Genomic DNA, 18,224 nt, shown 5'->3' on the forward strand with positions numbered 1-18,224 from the left:
CAGGGCTTCCCCATGTTGGCCAGGCTGGTCTCGAACTCCCGACCTCAGGTGATTCGCCCGCCTCGGCCTCCCAAAGTATTGGGATTACAGGCGTGATCCACCGCGCCTGGCCTTGGTTTCTTATTTTTGTCTTTGGGTCTTCCTATTTGTAAAAGGGGCGGATGGGACAGTGCAGTGAGGGTGGATCGTGGATATTACAGCATTTTGTGAATCGTTTTGAGAGGTTGAGCTGGGCAGTGTCAGAAAGGAGCCCTGAAGTGGGCCTGCCGGGAGTTCCTTGGGGACCCTGTAAAGAAGAGATTCCCACGCTGGACGTTTCCACGTCGGGGCTCCTCTCTGACACCGCCCACCTTGGGCACAGTTCATATCTCTCAGCAAAGTGGCGAAGCCATCTAGCTCCAGTTGCCGAGAAGACCATTTTATAGCGGAGGACAGTAAATTCAGAGAAGCAGAGTGATTTGCTTAAGAACCTGTTGGTGAGCAGTGGGATAGGGATTTGCGCTTGGGTTCTCCAGTCTCCAAAAATCCGTGCCTTCCGCATGGCCCCTGCACCAAGCCCTGCTTCACTGCTCCTTTGTGGACCTTCTGGTCGCAGCACAGAGGCATCCAGGCAGAGAGACCATCCCTAGGTTTGTTTGAAGAGGGTGCTGACAAAGAGTCAAACCCTAAAATATTTGAAGGGATTTCTTCTCAGCCAAATATGAGTGACCATGGCCCGTGACACAGCCCTCAGGAGGTCGTGAGAACATGTGCCCAAGTGGTCGGGGCGCAGCGTTTTAGAGAGGCACTAGACATCAATCAAATACATTTAAGAAATATATTGGTTTGGTCCAGAAAGGCGGGACAACTCAAAGCCGGGAGGAGGATAGAGGGTGGGGAAGGAAAGGGAAAAAATATCTATGTTAATAGAGATTCTTTTTTTTTTTTTTTTTTTTTTTTTTTTTTTTTGAGACAGAGTCTTGCTCTGTCTCCCAGGCTGGAGTGCAGTGGTACGATCTCGGCTCACTGCAGCCTCCACCTCCCGGGTTCAATCAGTTCTCTGCCTCAGCCTCCCAAGTAGCTGGGATTTAGGCGCCTGCCACCAGGCCTGGCTAATTTTTGTATTTCTAGTAGAGACGGGGGTCTCACCATGTTGGCCAGGCTGGTCTTAAACTCCTGATCTCGTGATCCACCCACCTCAGCCCCCCAAAGTGCTGGGATTACAGGCGTGAGTCACCGCTCCCGGCTGGTAATAGACATTCTTTACAGATGCAAATTTTCCCCCACAAGAGACTGATTTGCAGCGCCATTTCAAGATATGGCAAAGAAACATGTTTTCTGGTAAAATCTTTTGACTTTCTTCTTTGTCACATAATATTATGCTAGAGTCAGATTGGAAAGTAAGTCACGATATATAGGGTCAAATAAAACCCGTCTGATGAGAATTTATAGCTTGTAGGGCATGACTCTCCAGACCTCTTAGATAGGAATTTGGGCAAGGTAAAAAAAATCAGAGCTTAGTCCTCAAGGGGTTCTGGCTTTTAAAATCCTACTCTTGGCCGGGTGTGGTGGTTCACACCTGTAATCCTAGCACTTTGGGAGGCTGAAGCAGGAGGATTCTTGAGCTCAAGATTTCCAGACAAGCCTGGGCAACATGGCAAAACTCAGCCTCTACTAAAAATGCAAAAATTAGCTGAGTGTCATGACAAGTACCCATAATCCTAGCTACTCAGGAGGCTAAGTAGGAGGATCGCTTGAGTCCCTGGAGGTGGAGGTTGAAATGAACTGAGATCGTGCCACTGCGCTCCAGCCTGGGTGACAAGGTGACACCTCGTCTTAAAAAAAAAAAAAAGTCTGGGCGCGGTGGTTCGCGCCTGTAATCCCAGCACTTTGGGAGGCTGAGGCAGGTGGATCACCTGAGGTCAGGAGTTCAAGACTAGCCTGACCAATATAGTGAAACCCTGTCTCTACTAAAATACAAAAAATTAGCTGGGCATGGCGGTGCGTGCTTGTAATCTCAGCTACTCCGGAGGCTGAGGCAGGAGAATCGCTTGGACCTGGGAGGCGGAGGTTGCAGTGAGCCAAGATCGAGCCATTGCACTCCAGCCTGGGCAACAAGAGCGAAAACTCTGTCTAAAAAAAAAAGAAAAGAGAAAAAAGAAAAAAGAAAAGAAAAAAGAAAAGAAGGCCGGGCGCGGTGGCTCAAGCCTGTAATCCCAGCACTTTGGGAGGCCGAGACAGGTGGATCATGAGGTCAGGAGATCGAGACCATCCTGGCTAACACAGTGAAACCCCGTCTCTACTAAAAAATACAAAAAAAACTAGCCGGGCGAGGTGGCGGGCGCCTGTAGTCCCAGCTACTCGGGAGGCTGAGGCAGGAGAATGGCGTAAACCCGGGAGGCAGAGCTTGCAGTGAGCTGAGATCCGGCCACTGCACTCCAGCCTGGGCGACAGAGCGAGACACCGTCTCAAAAAAAAAAAAAAAAAGAAAAAAGAAAAAAGAAAAGAAAAAAACTGCTCCTAATATACCTTTCCCAGCACTGTAGTCTGCACCCATGCCCTGTCATGCCAGAGACAAGACCCTTTTATTACCAGAAAGGGGTTCTGATCCAGACCCCAAGAGAGGGTTCTTGGACCTGGCACATTGTGGGGAATCCATAAAGTGAAGGCAAGTTTATTAAGAAAGTAAAGGATAAAGAATGGTTACTCCATTGCCAGAGCAGCCCTGAGGGCAGCCAATCGGCTATTTTTATGGATATTTCTGGATTATATGCCAAACAAGGGGTGGATTATTCATGAGTTTTCTGGGAAACGGGTGGGCAATTGCCAGAACTAAGGGTTCCTCCCCTTTTTAGACCATGTAGGTTAACTTCCAGATGCTGCCATGGCATCTGTAAACTGTCGGGCACTGGTGGGATTGTCTTTTAGCATGCTAATGCATTATAAATAGCATATAATGAGCAGTGAGAAAAATCAGAGGTCACTTTTGTCACTGTCTTGGTTTTGGTGGGTTTTAGCCGCTTCTTTACTGCATCCTGTTTTATCAGCAAGGTCTTTGTGACCTGTATCTTGTGCCCACTTCCTATCTCGTCCTGTGTCTTAGAATGCCTAACCTCCTGGGAATGCAGCCCAGTAGGTCTCAGCCTCATTTTACCCAGCCCCTGTTCAAGATGGAGTTGCTCTGATTTAAACGCCTCGGATATTTTGGAAAATGACTTCAGACCCAGCCAGCACACTTCCCCTATGCTGCAGATCTTGTTTCAGTGGTGAGAAAATAACTTTTACCTGAGGAATGCGAGTCCTATAAGTTATCAGGCCCAGAGAGACATTAAAATGAGACAGCAAACAAGTCCTACTCCCACTTTGAGTTATGTATTTATCTCTTGAAACTGCTTGCTATTGCCACAGCTATAAATTAACCTAACAATGCTGCACTGAACACTGTATCTCACATCCTATAGCTTAGCACTATACAGCCAATCGCTAATCAATGTGATTTCTGTAAACCAATGAGAATTCCTGACAAACAATTTTGTATCAGCCCACTCCTTGTCCTCCTTTTTCTGCCTTTAAAAACCTGTTTGTAACAAAGAGGGAAGGGAACTCATATCCAAGATCACTTGGTTCTGAGTCTTTTGGGCAGCTGTCCTTATTTTGGCTAAGTAAACTCTTTAACTTATATTTTGTGCCTCCGCACTTTCTTTTTTTCTTTCTTTTTCTTTTTTTTTTTTAAGATGAAGTCGTGCTCTGTCATCCAGGCTGGAGTGCAGTGGCACAATCTCGGCTCACTGCAACTTCTGCCTCCCGGGTTCAAGCAATTCTCCTGCCTCAGCCTCCCGAGCAGCTGGGATTACAGGTAAGCACTATCACGCCCAGCTACATTTTTTTGTATTTTTAGTAGAGATAGGGTTTCACCATGTTGGCCAGGCTGGTCTTGAACTCCTGACCTCAAGTGATCCACCCGCCTTGGCCTCCCAAAATGTTGGGATTACAGGCGTGAGCCACCACGCCCAGCTGGCTGGCAACTTCATTTTAGATGAACAGGAGGTGGCCTGTGTGGTGGCTCATCTGTTATCCCGGCACTTTGGGAGGCCAAGGCCTCCTGATCTCAGGAGTTTGAGAGCAGCTTGGGCAACATAGCCAGACCCCCATCTCTACAAAAAAAATTAAAAAATTAGCCAGGGGTGATGATGCGGGCCTGTGAGCCCAGCTACTGGAGAAGCTGAGGCAGGAGGATTGCTTGAGCACAGGACTTTGAGGCTGCAGTGAGCCATCGTCACACCGCTGTACTTCAGCCTGAGCAACAGAGCAAGACCCTATCTCACACACACAAAAATTTTTTTAATTAAAAAAATAGATCAACAAGAGGTAGAGCCTGTCTGCCAACTCCTCCTACTTGCCCTGAGACAGCCTTGAACTTGTGAAAATGGCCTGTGGACTGCTCAACTCGGTGGCTCAAGCCTACTTTGCCGAGACGGGCTGAGATCAGCCTTGCTAACTGGTGTACAAAAATGGCCAGCTAGAGGGACAGGAGAATGGCGTGAAGAAGCTTGCAGTGAGCAAGGGGCTGCACTCAGAGCAAGACTCCTCTCCTTAGGGGCTTCGACCCCCCTTATTGCAGGAAGACCTGCTGGCGAAGGTGTGTAAGTGGGATCCTGGAAAAAACACAGGAGGTCCCCAGACAGACAGCAGAATGGTTTTCTTGCGGATGGACATGGCATGTACTGTGGTGCAGAGGTGTGAGTGTGGAGCAAGTCTGGGACCCACAGAATGTTCTAGAACTTTCTTCAATTGGAGCCTCTTCTCCTTTCAGTCAGTGGGGAGTTGGAAGACCCAGAAGAGGTTTCTTCTAACCTTTTTTTTTTTTGAGATGGAGTCTTGCTCTGTTGCCCAGGCTTCTCCTGCCTCACCCTCCCAAGTAGCTGGGAGTACAGGCGTGCACCACCATGCCCGGCTAATTTTTGTACTTTTAGTAGAAACAGAGTTTTACTGTGTTGGCCAGGCTGGTCTCAAACTCCTGACCTCAGGTGATCCGCCCACCTCGGCCTCCCAAAGTACAGGGATTACAGGTGTGAGCCACTACACCTGGTCTCTTCTGAATCTCTTGTCTCCAACAACACCTCTAGTTTTGTGTGATTTCAGAGGAGTTCATTGATTTATCAAAAAATGTTTATTGAGATGTAGGATGAATAAAACACAGCTTCTGTCCCAAAGGGCATACTGGGGTAGCCCACAGCAGCAGACACTCATCCCTATCAGAGGCCGTTCCTTTAGGGCATAGTGACTCAGTCGGTGAGGCTCTGGACCATTTTCCCCACGTGTCCAGGCCAAGGGCACTGTCCTGAAGTAAACGTTACTAATGATCATTATTAATTACCAGACCAACATGATGTCACCAGCAGCACAGTCTCTGTCTGTGTCTATAGCCACATCATACAATGAATTTTAATGTATCACAATGTCCTGACCATTCATCAAACTACTGTCTGTGGATCCCAAGAGACAAGAGTCTATTGGCAAATATACATGAAGTCCACTAAGTGTAAGGCCTAGAGCCAGATATGGGGTCCTAAGGAAGCAAGACAAGGTCACTGCCCTCAGGGAATTTGAGATTCATTGGAGGAGAGGGTCAGCACGGCATTAACCATGCAGCAATGTGAGAATGTGTAAGAGGCAGAGGGGGTTGAGGGAGGGATGGATTACCTAAGGGAGTGGGCAAGAAGAGGGGACAACAGTGATAAATCAGAGCTGTCGTAGACCAGGTACCTCGTCTGTGTCAGGCCTGTGCCTGGAGCTTGACCTCCATGGCCTTGGTTTTCACAGTAGCCCTGTGGAACTGGAATTCAGAGACCTGAGTAGGGACTTGAAGGAGGAGCCGGATTGCTCCAGGTGCGGGAAGCAGGGTCACCCCAGGCAGAGACAACCACGTGGACACCATGGAGTGGCTGATCAGCCCTCATGCCAGGGTGTGACCTACAGTGAGGCTCTCGGTCTCTGCCACCTGGCTAGAATGGGCTTTAGGGGAGAAAACTAGATTGCATTAGTGCTTCCAGGTAGCAGTGAGCCCCGGGCTAAGGTATCAGGGCCTGAAGAGACAGGAATTCTGAAAAAAATACAGAGGAATTGTCAGAAGCATTTGATAGAGAGCAACTCTATCTTGAATCAGGGCTGGATAAAATAAGACTGAGACCTACTAGGCTGCATTCCCAGGAGGTTAAGCATTCTTAGTTACAGGATGAGTCAGGAGGTTGGCATGAGATACAGGTCACAAAGACCTTGCTGATAAAACAGGATGCAGTAAAGAAGCTGGCCAAAACCCACCAAAACCAAGATGGCGACAAAAGTGACCTATGGTCAAAAAGGGGGAGGAACCCTCAGTTCCAGAAAATCCCCGCCCCTTTCCTAGAAAGTTTATGAATAATCCACCCCTTGTTTAGCATATAATCAAGAAATAACTGTAAGTATACTCAGTCAAGCAGCCCATGTCACTGCTCTGCCTATGGAGTAGCCATTCTTTTACTTTCTTAATAAACTTGCTTTCACTTTACTCTGTGGCTTCACCTCGAATTCTTGTGTCTTGCTCAAGATCCAAGAACCCTCTCTTGGGGTCTGGATTGGGATCCCTTTCCGGGAACAGAATCAGGATGAATATGTACATGCAGAGGCTTTGCAAAATCTATCTATTGACCTGAAATAATAAAAAGGTTCAGAATTCAATTTTGAAGAGTTTATGCAAGTGAAAAGCTGGGAGTAGCCACCTGAAAAACAGACACCAGAGAAATGGGGCCAGTGCTCTAAAGTTCAAAGTTAAGGTCTTTCATATCCTAGTAAGCTTGGGGAAAAGCCAAAAAAGTTAAGGTTTAGCTTATATAGGCAGGAAACAAAGACATTTAGTTGGATTATAACATTCTCTACAACAGGCTAGTTTGTGAGTTATAACAATTAGTTTTTCTTTTCCATAGAGCTTGTTTTCTTTACAACTTTTTATTTCCTTTCCAATTTAAAAGAGTGTATTTAACATCCCGTCTTAGACAACGTGGTAGTCATGAAGTCTTTGTATAGAAAGTTAATCTGTAATAGCTGGGTGTGGTGGCTCACGCCTGTAATCCCAGCTGTTGGGAGGCCAAGGCAGGTGGCTCACTTGAGGTCAGCAGTTTGAGACCAGTCTGGCCAACATGGTGAAACTTTGTCTCTACTAAAAAATGCAAAAATTAGCCAGGCATGATGGCGGGTGCCTGTAATCCCAGCTACTTGGGAGGCTGAGACGTGAGAATCACTTGGACCCCGGGGCAGAGGTTGCAGTGAGCTGAGATCGCACCACTGCCCTCCAGCCTGTGCAATAGAGCCAAGGAAGGAGACCACCCCTCATATTGTTTTATGCCCAATTTCTGCCTCCAACGAAAGAAAAAGTAAAAACTAAAAGGCAGAAATGAAATCCACAAGCAGATAGCCTGGCGCCACACCCTAGGTCTGGTAGTTAAAGATCGACCCCTGACCCAATTGGTTATGTTGTCTATAGATTACAGACCTTGTGTAGAAAAGCACTGAAAGTCCCTATCCTGTTTTGTTCCGATCTAATTACCGGTGCATGCAGCCCCCAGTCATGTACCCCCTGCTTGCTCAATTGATCATGACCCTCTCATGTGCACCCCCTTAGAGGTGTGAGCCCTTAAAAGGGACAGGAATTGCTCACTCGGGAAGCTCGGCTCTTGAGACAGGAGTCTTGCCAATGCCCCTGGCCGAATAAACCCCTTCCTTCTTTAACTTGGTGTCTGAGGAGTTTTGTCTGCGGCTTGTCCTGCTACAGAGCAAGACTTGGTCTCAAAAAGAGAAAAAGTTAATCTGTAATGAAGATCAACAGTGAAGCAAGGGGGTCTTCCTTGGCACCCTTTAGTCATTTACATTTTACAAAACAATGTAGGTAAGGAAAAAACTAATCAGAGAAACAGGTTACAGCTGCCTAGGTTACAACTGCCTGTCATGTGACCCAGGCCTCATAATCATATTCCCTTAAGGCTCAATATATGTTAAAGTTGTCTCACGCGACCGTGTGAAGAGACCACCAAACAGGCTTTGTGTGAGCGTCATGGAGGCAGGCTGAGTCCGAAAAGAGAGTCAGCAAAGGGTGGTGGATTATCATTAGTTCTTACAGGTTTTGGGATAGGCGGTGGAGTTAGGAGCAATGTTTTGTGGGCAGGAGGTAAATCTCACAAAGTACATTCTCAAAGGTGGGGAGAATTACAAAGAACCTTCTCAAGGATTGGGGAGATTACAAAGAACCTTCTTAAGGTTGGGGGAGATCACAAAGTACATTGATCAGTTAGGGTGGGGCAGAAACAAATCATACTGATGGAATGTCATCAGTTAAGGCTATTTTCACTTCTTTGGCGGACCTTCAATTGCTTCAGGCCATCTGGATGTTTACGTGCAGGTCACAGGGGATCTGATGGCTTAGCTTGGGCTCAGAGGCCTGACAAAAGTTCCAACAGTGTAAAGTTTGAATTACTAATTTTTACACATCAGATTATTATTTGATGGAATTTAGGGATAGAACTTAACCTGTACGTTGGATAAAAATTTGCCTCATATTTTTGTAAGCCCTGATTTCCTGGGTAAAATATTATATCTGCAAACCAGCATAAATGTTAACACTTGGCCTGTATCTCCACCCTTCTGCATTCCTGGTACCTGTCAGGCCTCTGAGCTCAAGCCAAGCCATCGCATCCCCTGTGACTTGCCCAGATGACCTGAAGTAACTGAAGAATCACAAAAGAAGTGAAAATGCCCTGCCCCTGCCTTAACTGATGATATTCCACCACAAAAGAAGTGAAAATGGCCGGTCCTTGCCTTAAGTGATGACATTACCTTGTGAAATTCCTTTTCCTGTCTTGTCCTGGTTCAAAAGCTCCCCGCCTGAGCACCTTGGGACCCCCAACACCTGCCTGCCAGAGAACAACCTCCCTTTGACTGTAATTTTCCTTTACCTACCCACATCCTATAAAATGGCCCCACTCTTATGTCCCTTCGCTGACTCTTTTCAGACTCAGCCCGCCTGTACCCAGGTGATTAAAAAGCTTTATTGCTCACACAAAGCCTGTTTGGCGGTCTCTTCACACGGACGGACGCACATGACAGTACCCTTGAGGACACAGCCCAGAGAAGCCAATTGGTGGCTGTGGCCTGCAGTCAGTGAAGACAAGGGCTAGGGCGAGGTGGGACAGGGTTTTCCTTCCTTTTCTGAGTCTTTAGAAAGTGAAACATCAGTTAGCCTTGGTTGTATGGTGACCTCGGCCATCAGAAGAACAATTGTCTCCTAATGGCTCATATCTGATTTGTTAAAGCTGATAAAAGACAACAGCTTATGTAACGTTACAGATCATGAAAAGGAGCGAATTCAGCACATTTTTAGCAAAGGAAGGAATTTTACTGTTAAGGGCCCCCCTGCCACAGAATCCTCAAGTGTGGATGGGGTGGTGGGAGGACATAGGAGTTTCTTCATGTATCCCTGAGAATGCAGAATCTTCAGACATGCAAGGACACCTACGCAAGTTGTGCCTAACTAGGGAAAAGCGAGAGGAGGGCTCTGGCTGGGTTTGCCACTTTAAGCAAGGTGACCATGTTTGGGTCGCTGAATCACTCAGAGCCCCACTTTCCTATCTATAAAATGGAAATGACATTCATAGCTTGTGTAGAGAGAGGACAGATGTGGAAGTGCGTGCAAGCCCCCCTGGGGAGAATTACTACATCTGCTGTAAGACCAGAGCCCACCCAATAGGGGGTATGGAGAAAGCCCTTAGCCCGCTGTGCCTTCAAAAGCACTCCTCACGGTTTGCATAGGAGTTTGATCCAGACTTCCCGCCTTTTCTCCCAAAGTTGGGGACATTTTGAACACATTTGCATGCTACCTGCAAACAGGCTCTAATTTCCAGTCACTGCAAACCCTGCATTTGTATTCAGTGCTTACTGCCAGCCTGTGGCTTGTCTGAAAGACTGAATGTTTTCCCAATCAATGTAATCACATTCTGGATTAAGAGAGAGTTGCTTTACCCTGGAAAGGACAGAAAGATGCGGGAAGACAAGCCAGGTCACACCTGCTTTTGTTTTTTCTTTAAGCAAGCTTTGGGCTGTTCCCCTCCTGTGTAGTCTACTCCCTGGCTAGAATGTGACTTCTTCCTGGGCAAGGACTGGGTATCTTGCTGCCTGTCTCTCCCAGCGGGGTCAGTATTGATGGGCAGCCACCTGAAACTGTGGCTAGAAAGAGGAACAAAAGGCTTGAGAAGAAGAGGACTGGGGTAGATCCTTGGCTGGAAGCAGGTCTGATAACAGTAGGTCTTGGGGGAAGGGAGTGTGGACTGTTTACACTGGCAGAGAGGCGTAGATATTGGAGCTCATCAGCTCATTCTGGTTGAACTCACAGCTGGTTTCTATGGTGACCAGAGATGATCAGATTATAACCCACCTGCTCCTTCTAGCTGCAGGCCTTCCTACAGCCATTCTCAAACCTTCTCTTTCTTCTTTCTTTTTTAATTTTTTTTTTTGAAGATGGAGTCTTTCTCTGTCACCCAGGCCGGAGTACAGTGGCATGATCTCGACTCACTGCAACCTCCAGCTCCTGGGTTCAAGCGATTCTCCTGCCTCAGCCTCCCAGGTAGCTGGAATTACAGATGTAACCACCAAGCCTGGCTAACTTTTGGATTTGTAGTTGGCCATGCTGGTCTCAAACTCCTGACCTCAAGTGATTCACCTGCCTTGGCCTCTCAAAGTGGTAGTATTACAGGCATGAGCCACCACACCGGGCCTCTCTTTTCTTTCTTATTATCTCCTTTGGTCTCTACCCACCTCCCTGCTCTCACCTCTCACCCCCATCAGTGCTGATCATTAATCTTTTTTTTTTTTTTTTTTTTTAGACAAGGTCTCACTCTGTTACCCAGGCTGGAGTACAGTGACATGATCTCGGTTCACTGCAACCTCCGCCTCCTGGGTTCAAGCAATTCTGTCTCAGCCTCCCGAGTAGCTGGGACTACAGGCGCCTGTCACCACACCTGGCTAATTTTTCTATTTTTAGTAGAGATGCAGTTTCACCATGTTGGCCAGGCTGGTCTTGAACTCCTGACCTCAGCTGATCCACCCGCCTCGGCCTCCCAAAGTGTTGAGATTACAGGTGTGAGCCACCACGCCCAGCCCTGATCACTAATCTTGAGGAGATCATTGGATTCTGGAAGCTTGGTCCTCTAAGAGTGGGTTCAAGTCAGATTCAGATAAAACAGAAACTCCCAGTTAAATTTGATTTCAGATAAGCAATGAGCCACTTTGTAGTATGAGTATGTCCCTAGTGTTTAGGACATACTCTATGAAGCTGTCCTCACAGGTTAACAAGAATCCTGGACAGAAATATAGTTATAATTAAGCATTAATCAGGCTGCACTTTCACCCACTTCCTTGTAATGTACAGTCACATAGCACTAGATACTGACCACCTTCATACCCATTGTTCCTATAGATTGAATCTCTGACATTGGAATCATAAGGTTGGGCTGGGCATGTGATCCCAGCATTTTGGGAGGCTGAGGCAGGTGGATTGCTTGAACTCAGTGACCAGCCTGGCCAACATGACAAAACCCTGTCTCTACAAAAAATACAAAAAATAGCCAGGTGTGGTGGATTTGTGACTGTAGTCCTAGCTACTCCGGAGGCTAAGATGGGAGCATCACCTGAGCCTGGGGAGGTTGAGGCTGCAGTGAGCCATGATTGTGCCACTGCACTCCAGCCTGGGCAACAGAGTGAGACCCTGTCTCCAAAAACAAAACAAAACAAAACAAAACAAAAAAAAAACACAAAACAATCATAAGGGTTTTGTTTAAGAATTGCTTAAGATGTTTTTCAGGTCCCTGAATTCCAGTGAAACAGCTGATGCCAACCAGTTTGAAGACCCCCACAGAGGAATGAAAGCAACATAAGAATAGTGTCTTCATCTCCTTGTCCCATGACTTCATGCACTCTTTGCCTAATCAGTGATCTCCACACTTCAGCCCTCTCCAAAACCCTTAAAAACCCTAGCTCCAGGCCAGGCGAGGTGGCTTACACCTGAAATCCCAGCACTTTGGGAGGCCAAGGTGAGGGATTGCTTGAGCCCAGGAGACCAGTCTAGGCAACAAAGTGAGATCCTGTCTCTATAAAAAGTAAAAAAATTTAGCCAGGCATGGGTACATGCCTGTGATACTAGCTGTATGGGAGGCTGAGGCAGAGGATTGTTTGAACCCAGGAGGTCGAGCTCCAGTGAGCCATTTTTGCGCCACTGAGCTCCAGCCTGGGTAACAGAGAAAGACCCTGTCTCAAAAAAACAAACAACAAACAACAAAAAACCCCTAGCCCCTGACTCCTTGGGGCAGTAGATTTGAGGTTTCCTCCCTGTCTTCTCATTCAGTGGCCCTGTATTAAACCTTTTTCTCTGCTGCAACCCCGTGTCTGGGTGTATTGATCTGACAGTAGTGTTGGGCAATGAAGCTATTACAGTTACGCTTAGAGTGAAAAATGATTCATTATTTATCTAAAATTCAAATTAGATATGCATCCTGCATTTCATTTCTCAGTCTGGCACCCTGCTGGTCTGGCATCTGGCTCAGTGCCCTTGCTCAGAGATAGTGACTATGACAGCGGCTAATTGATTTTATGCATCTCAGGCACGTTTTCCTTTCTAATATGCTGTTGACTAAGCTTATGATATTTTCTCCCTCTGACTCAGTTACATCTCTAAATTGATACCAGCCCCCTTGGACATGGCCTTCACCCTAGGGAAGTCTAGGTTCCTATATTTAACACCCTTCTCTTTTTTTTTTAATTTTTAAAAAATGCGTTATTTTTTAAAAAGTAGAGACAGGGTCTTGCGATGTTGGCCAGGCTGCTCTTGAACTCCTGAGCTCAAATGATCCTCGTCCTTCGGCCTCACAAAATGCTGGGATCACAGGAGTGAACCACTGCACCCAGCCCTGTATTTAACACCCTTCTGACACAGATCATCAACTCCAGTAGTCTGGGGCTGGGCATCTAAAAATTCTGAGCACAGACAGATTGAGAACACTTTCCTCTTTTGCATACATTTTCAGGGTATTCCCAGATCTCATAAAGCCCAGGCGTGGGTTGCCCCTGAGATAACTTCTTATCCAACTCCTTGCTTTTCAGAATAGAAAACCCAGGCCCAGAAAGAAGGTGACTTGCTCAGGTCAATAGCAAATGACTGTGAGCTGGTCAACTCCATGTATTTATTTATTTGGCTTTGATTTATATGAACTAGTTTAAACTTGATAGTAATAAAAAAAATTCACTGGCCCTACAAATGCTTAATTACATTTAAAGTAATACAACCTATGAACAAAAGAACTGTAAAAATATATTTTTGGCTGGGCGCAATGGCTCACGTCTGTCATCCTAGCCCTTTGGGAGGCCGAGGCAGGAGGATCACTTGAGTCCAGGAGTTCCAAACCAGCCTGGGCAACATGGTGAAACCTCATCTCTACAAAAAATAAAAAATTAACCGGGCGTGGTTTCACGTGCCTGTAATCCCAGGCTGAGGTGGGAGGATCACCTGAGCCCGGAGAGGTTGAGGCTGCAGTGAGCTATGAGCTACGATTGTGCCACTGCACTCCAGCCTAGGCAGTAGAGTGAGACCCCCAACTCAAAAAAAAAAAAAAAAAAAAAAAAAAAAAAAAGAAGATACTTTTGGAACTTTTGGGAGAAAGTAAAAATGATCTATAGAACGAGTTCTCACTAGTTTTATTGGTTGTATTAGCTTCCTGTTGCTGCTATAATTACCACAAACAGAGTGAGTGGCTTCCAACAACAGAAACTTATTATCAGACAGTTCTGGTGGGTAGAAGTCTGAAATTCAGTCACTGGACTAACATCAATGTATTGGCTGAACTGTGCTTCTTCTGGAGGCCCTAGGGGAGCATCCTTCTCCCTGCCTTTTCCAGCTTCAAGAGGTTGCCTGCATTCCTTGTCTGCTGGCCCCACATCACTCTGACCTTTGCTCTCTATTCACATCTCTGACTCTGACCGTCTTGCCTCCACAGAACCTTTGTGATTACACTGGCACTACCTGGGTTATCCAGAATACTCTGCCCATCTTAAGATCTATATCTGAAAAGTTCCTTTCGTCACATTAGGCAACTTATTCCTGGGCTTTGGGAATTGAGGCAGGGGCATCTTTGGGAGGCCATCATTCTTCCTACCACAGTTGTGATAAGAGGTATCGTGATTACATTTTTTAAAAAAAGTCCTTAGCTGTTAGAGAGTGAACTGATTATAGGTGAAATTATTTGCTTTAAAATCCTCTAGGCCAGGCACAGAGGTCACGTCTGAAATCCTAGCACTTCAGGAGGCTTCAGTGGGAAGATCACTTGAGTCCAGGAGTTCCAGACCAGCCTGGGCAACATGGCAAAACCCCATCTTTACAAAAGCAAAACAAAGATTAGCCAGGCATGGTGGCACGGATCCACAGTCCCAGGTGCTTGGGAGGCTGAGGTGGGAGAATCACCAGAGTCTGGGGAGGTTGAGGCCTCAGTTAAGCATGATCCTAGGTGACAGAGTGAGACCCTGGCACTCCAGCCTGGGCAACAAAGTGAGAGCATGTCTCAAAAAAAAAAAAAAAAAAGTAAGAATGAAAAAAGAAGAAAATAGAGAGGGGGGAAAAACCCCTTAGAAGACATAAATGGCAGAAAGTTGATTATTGTTTTTTTTTGTTGTTGTTGTTGTTTTTCTGTTTTTTTTTTTGTTGTTGTTTTTTGTTTTTTGTTTTTTTTTAGATGGAGTCTTGATCTGATGCCCAGACTGGAGTGCAGTGGCATGATCTTGGCTCACTGCAACCTCTACCTCCTGGGCTCAAGCAATTCTTCTGACTCAGCCTCCCAAGTAGCTGGGATTACAGGCGCGTGCCACCACACTCAGCTAATTTTGTATTTTTAGTAGAGACAGGGTTTCACCATGTTGACCAGGTTGATCTCAAACTCCCCACCTCAGATGATCTGCCTGCCTCGGCCTCCCAAAGTGCTGGGATTACAGGCATGAATCACCGTGCGCAACCAGTGATTGTTAAAGCTGAGTTATATGTACATGGAGGCTCTTTGTACTATTTCCTCCAATTTTTTGCATATTTGAAATTTTCCATTATATAAAGTTAAGCATTATAGATCTTTATGTTGTGGTACTGGTCCAAGGACAGATAAGTAACTGTGAAAGAACAGGAAGTCCAGAAATGCACCCTAACACATGCAGAAATTTAGTAAGTACAATACAAATGTGGCATTTCAAATCAGTAGGGATTATTTAAATATTATTGGAACAACTGGGTAGATATCTGTGAAAAATAAGTTTAGAGGCTGGTGCGGTGGCTCATGCCTGTAATCCTAGCACTTTGGGAGGCCGAGGAGGCCAGACGGCCTGAGGTCAGGAGTTCGAGACCAGCCTGGACAACATAGTGAAACCCCATCTCTACTAAAATACAAAAATTAGCTGGGCATGGTGTCGTGCGCCTGTAGTCCCAGCTACTCAGGAGACTGAGGCAGGAGAAATGCTGGAACCTGGGAGGTGGAAGTTGCAGTGAGCTGAGTTCATGCCACTGTACTCCAGCTTGGGTGACAGAGCAAGACTTTGTCTCAAAAAAAAAAAAAAAAAGTTTAGATTCCCACCTTTTACCTTACACCAAAATAATTCCAGCTGGATAAAAGATGTAACTGGAAGAAAAAAATTAAATTGTAAAAGCTCTAGAAAGGAACGTGGAAGAGCGATTTTGAAGACATTATAATAGTTCTGGAGTGGTTCTTCTGCATGTCATAAAAAACCTTGCATGGGGAGAAAAGCATAAATAAAATAAAAGATATATGACAATCTGTGAAAAATATTTGCAGTTCACACCACAGGCACAGGTCGAATTTCCTTGACATATAAAGAGGTGTGTATGGCATATCCATACAATGGAGCATCATGCAACAATAAAAAGAAATGAAGTACTGATACATGGTACAACATAGGTGAACATTTATTTATTTATTTATTTATCTGGAGACGGTGTCTTGGTCTGTTGCCCAGGCTGGAGTGCAGTGGCGTGATCTCGGCTCACCGCCACCTCCACCTCCCGGGTTTAGGCATTTCTCCTCCCTCAGCCTCCTGAGTAGCTGGGACTACAGGCGCATGCCACCACGCCTGGCTAATTTTTTGCATTTTAGTAGAGATGGGGTTTCACCGTGTTGCCCATGCTGGTAACTCCTGAGCTCAGGCCCTGCCTGCCTCAACCTCCCAAAGTGCTAGGATTATAGGCATGAGCTGCCTTGCCCAGCCAGATGAACCTTGAAACCATTATGTGAAGTGAAAGAAGCCAGCCACAAATGACCACATATTGTATAATTCCATTTATATATGAAATGTCCAGAATAGGCAAAACTATGGAGACAGAGAGTAGATTAGTGGTTGCTTAGGTGTGGGGGTGTTTGGTGGGGGAGGCATGGAGGTGTATGGTGTATGCATGGTGGGGGTGATTGCTAATGGGTACTGGGTTTCTTTTGACAGGGAAATTAGATTGTGATGACAGTTGCACAGCCCTGTAAACACACTAAAACCACTGAATTGTACATTTCATATGGGTGAATTTTATGGTATGTGGACTGTATCTTCATAAAGCTGTTAACAAAAAATCAATACAAACAAGGTCAAAAACACAAAAGCAAAATAGACAATGAATATAACCAGATAATCCCTGGGAAAAGAAGTACCTCTTAGGCCCATGAAAAATGCTCAATAGTGCTCATAAAAGAGAAATACAGTAGCCGGGTGTGGTGGCACGCACCTGTAGTGCCAGCTACTAGGGAGGCTGAGGCAGGAGAATCACTTGAACCTGGGAGGCAGAGACTGCAGTGAGCTAAGATTGCGCCACTGCACTCCAGTTGGGGTGACTAAGTGAGACCCCGTGGAAAAAAAAAAAAAGAGAGAGAGAGAGAAATATAAGACTGAGCTTGGTGGCTCATGCCTGTAATCCTAGTACTTTGGGAGGCTTAGATGGGAGTGTTACTTGAGCCCAGGAGACCGGTTTAGGCAACAAAGTGAGAAGGGTATCTCTACAAAAAAAATCAACAAAATTAGCTGGGTGTGGTGGCACCTATCTGTAGTCCCACCTGCTTGGGAGGCTGAGGTGGGAGGTTGCTTGAGTCCGGGAGTTTGAACCTGCAAAAGTGATACAAAAGTACAATGAGTATCATTTTCACCTGTTCAGCTGGGAAATTTCAAACCAAGTATGATAACGTGCTTTTGGTCTGACTGTAAGGAAACTGTACACTGATGGTGGAAATCAAGACAGTTCAGCCTCTGAGAAGGGCAATTTGGTAATATCTATACAATTAACACATTCATACCCTTTGTCCCAGCCCGGAGCTACCATGTGCCCAGGAACTGTCTTCTTCTAGGATTGTTTGCTGTGAGATAATGAGGCCTTACATAATTAAACTCTTATTATGTTGGGTTTTCTGGTCTATGAGACCAAAATGAAAACTGGTAATTGTAGCAATTCCACTTACAGGAATTTATTCTAATGTGTTTTCCCTATGTGTTTTTCATAGCAATGAATTGGGAACCACCCAAATTTCCATCTAAAGGAGAGTAGTTAAATACATAATGACGCCTCCATGTACTGCCATGCAGGGAATACAATATTGCCTCACAAAGGAATGATGATGCTCTTCATGTGCGATGGGCAATGATCTCCAAGATGTGTTGTTAAGAGCCCCATGTATGGTCGGGCACAGTGGCTCACGCCAGTAATTCTAGCACTTTGGGAAGTCAAGGTGGGCAGATTGCTTGAATTCAGGAGTTCGAGACCAGCCTGGGCAATATGGCAAGATCCTGTCTCTACAAAAAATACACAAAATTTAGCCAGGTGTACTGGCATGCACCTTTAGTCCCAGCTACTTGGGAGGCTGAAGTGGGAGGATTGCTTGAGCCTGGGAGGTCGAGGTTGCAGTAAGCCAAGATCACACCACTACACTGCCCTCCAGCCTGGGTGACAGAGTGAGATCCTGTCTATAAAAAAAAAAAAGAAAAGAAAAGAAAAAAAGAAAAAGCCCTGTGTATGATATGCTACTGTGTATGCAAAAAGCTAAAATATATGTATATATTATACTTGTAAATATAGAGAAAAGCGCTGGGTGGAGATGCGGAAAGTGATAATTGTGTGGTGGAGGGCCAGGGTAAGAGAGACTCAC

General features: G+C 45.8%; 1 protein-coding gene across 1 annotated transcript in view; it reads right to left on the reverse strand.

The window, feature by feature from the left end:
• The window catches only part of MAPRE3 (microtubule associated protein RP/EB family member 3), a 420,985-nt gene that overhangs the window by 269,047 nt on the left and 133,714 nt on the right, over positions 1-18,224 (reverse strand). The window lies entirely within an intron of this gene.

The sequence above is a fragment of the Macaca thibetana genome, chromosome 13, assembly GCF_024542745.1.
Source record: "Macaca thibetana thibetana isolate TM-01 chromosome 13, ASM2454274v1, whole genome shotgun sequence".
Classification (NCBI taxonomy): Eukaryota; Metazoa; Chordata; class Mammalia; order Primates; family Cercopithecidae; genus Macaca; species Macaca thibetana.